Source organism: Ochotona curzoniae, unplaced genomic scaffold (genome assembly GCF_017591425.1).
Source record: "Ochotona curzoniae isolate NIBS_2020 unplaced genomic scaffold, NIBS_Ocur_1.0 scaffold_4506, whole genome shotgun sequence".
Taxonomy (NCBI): domain Eukaryota; kingdom Metazoa; phylum Chordata; class Mammalia; order Lagomorpha; family Ochotonidae; genus Ochotona; species Ochotona curzoniae.
The window spans coordinates 69,866,874-69,870,100 of NW_024467119.1; positions in this window are offsets into that span (position 1 = coordinate 69,866,874).

Below are 3,227 nucleotides of genomic sequence, written 5' to 3' on the forward strand. Positions count from 1 at the left end.
TAACTGGATTTATGAATGTTGCCTTACATCAGAGAGAACATATAATATTTGTCATTTTGGGGTTAACTTATTTCACTGCACAATGGTGTGTAGTTTAGACCATTTGGTTGCAAATAGTAGAATTTCATATTTTTGATGGCTCAGGAGTATTCCATGGAGTAGATGTAACACAGTTTCTTTAGCCCTTTCAATACTATTTTTGCTACATCTATAGGTTTTGATATTTTTGTTTTAATTTTCAATCATTCAAATTTTTTTTTTCTTCTTTTTAACTTTCTCACTGACCCATAGGTCACACAGTAGCATTGTCTGCGTCAAGGTTTTTGATTCCTTTTACATTTCTTCATTCCTATTTTTTTTTCGCTTTCTGTTGTTGATTTTCTTTTATGGCTTTTTCATTTCAGGGATTGCATATTTTCTATGTAATAGAGGCTATCACATCCAGGTGTGAAGATACAATGTAATGTGCATCTCTACTTCCAAATCAAAGCTGAACTCCCAATGAAACTGCCAAATACACCTGTACACCTGACAATAGGATGCTGGATTCTGCCATTGTCAGTGACTACAGTGTCAGGATACACTCAAATAGCAGAATGATGAACTTATGACTGTTCTTGAAGGACTATATTATTGTACTGATGTAGGGGACATCTGTAAAGCATGTTGCTAGTCTCAGATTTGGAGAAGTTAAGGCAGGGTTCCGAAAAAAATGTATCTCCTTAAATTCTAAATAATGCTTATGTGGTAACAACTTCAGTGGCTGGTCTTCACAACCAGTATTGGGTGGAGAGATCACTTCGACTTCTGTCAGGCACTCAGAGGGAACCAGAAGTTCCTCTCCATGAGTGATGATTCCAATGAGTGATTAGCACCAATCCTTTACCTCTTTCAGGTGTTAATACAGAAAAGAAGATGGCCAAAGTTACAAATAAAACACTCTTCTGACACTCTCACCCTTACTCCCTTCTCCCTTGCTTTATCTATATGCTGAGTATTGACTTGAGTTTGTGACAAAATAAATCTGATTCTCTGCAGAATGAAGGAATTTTACAAGAGTATCACGGATACATGTTTTCATTTATGTTAAAAAGAAAAAAAATTTAAAAATAAGCCATGGGGTAAGGAAGAGAATTTGAGGACAATGAAAACACTAAGAGTAGATACACATCATAAAGTAAGCTATGGTCCATGTGTGATTGTGGTATGACAAGCTAGACTCATAATGGTCAGCAGGCATACTATTATGGTGGGGAAGGATGTGTGTATGCGGAGTTAGGGCACATTGAGGAGATTCTTTCCTCTAATTTTGCTCCTAACCAAATCCTTCTTTCAAATACATACTCTTTAAAAACTAATTGTGGTGAGACACTGGGAAAAAGGGAATATGCTCAAAAGAGGAGGAACGGTTGAAAGAATGATAATAAGCAGAACAAAAGTATTGTTTTATTAAGACTTGTCAGAATGGGACACAGCAGGTTAAGCCTGCAACACTGGCATTTGACATGAGTGCCAGTTCATGTCCCAGTTGTTCATTTCCTGTACAACTCCGTGGAAATCCTTGTGGGAAATCAGTACAGTGCAAGGTGATCTAAGTGCTCAGATTCCTGTCAATCACTCAGTAAGCCAAAGTGAAGCTCCTGTCTTATAACTACAACCTGTCCTAGCACCAGCTCTTCAGCTGTTTAAAGGGTAAATCTTAAGATGAAAGATCTTTCTCTCTCTGTAACTCTGCTTTTCAAAATGTTTTTAAAATACCCTTTGAAAATATCATTTTGTGAGTAGAACATTTTTTTCTATTTTCCCTTTCTCTAGACTTTCTTCAACAGAAAAATCAAGTTTGGGGTGATACTTGAAGACTACAAAAATTAAAAATGAGGAGTAAACTAGTGAAATCCATTACTTTTCTGCCAGCTAACTTCAGTATTAAGGGGCAGGAGGGCACATACTATCCAAAACATCTAACTTGAAATCACATCTAGCCTGATCCAAATAGAAGACCTCAAAAAAAGTGCCAGAAAAGTTAGGATGTGCATGGTCAGAGGCCAAGCCTGACAACAATATTGGGAGTTAAAAATCTCTGGATTCTGCTACTTGATGGAGAACCTCCTCTAGAGCTTCCAGATACGACTGAACCTGATAAGCTTCCAGATCAAAGGCCAAGGGTACAACCTAACAATGATGGGACTTCAGAGAGAGAAAGGAGAATCTGAGAAAGCTCTGGAGGGAACCACTTCCTCCAGAACCTCACTTCTGTCATTTATCAAGAAACTATGTTGATATTTATGAGGGTGCATTCAAAAAAATGGAATTAAATAAGAAATGCATTTGGTACACATTTTTTTTGAAATCCAAACACAGTTTTACAGCAATGTGCACATAAAATATACTTTCCATGAACTTCTTGAAGCCTTCTCGTATTCCAATAGAGACGAGTTTAAGAGATTGGTAAAACAAGTTTTTTCGAAGTCACTGTCTCATGAATCCCACAAATGCAGTATTTATCTAAGTTTTTACTGCTGCTTACTTTATTCAGATTCCTATCATCAGTTTTTGCTTGGTTTAGTGTTTTGATGGGTCTCTAGGACTCTTCCAATGTTTCTTACATTTACTCATGAACAAAATGTCATCTGAAGTGCAAATTCCTAGATCTTATCCTCTCCCAACTTCATCCCCAAAATGAACTTTTACCCAATACCGAAAAAACATACATGAAGAAAATACAAATCAAGTTTTGTAAACATTGCTCACCCCACTTTTAGCCATCTGTTCTTTCTGTGTTGCCACAGCAATCATTCTGTGTGCAAATGTCACTAGTAGTGTCCCAGGCACACCCCAGGCTCATATTCTTACTTAACTGCAGTAGATGTCTGTCTATGTATGAGCAGCCTTCAAACGTTCTTGGAAATGACATTATTGTTTAATTCTCTTTCTCATGAACTGTTTGAAGTATGATTATATTGGTTATGCTTTGCCCAGTCTTTTCCCAGAAAGAATGTAGTAGCCATCACAAAAGTATGCAAAGTACTAAAAGAATGTTGAAAATAGAGTTGAGGACAGCCCAAAGCTTTGGGAACCTGCACCCGCGTGGGAGACCCAGAAGAGGCTCCTGGCTTCGGATCGGCATAGTATCGGTCTGTTGCGCTCACTTGGGGAGTGAATCATCGGACGGAAGATCTTCCTCTCTGTCTCTCCTCTCTGTATATCCGCCTTTCCAATAAAAAAAT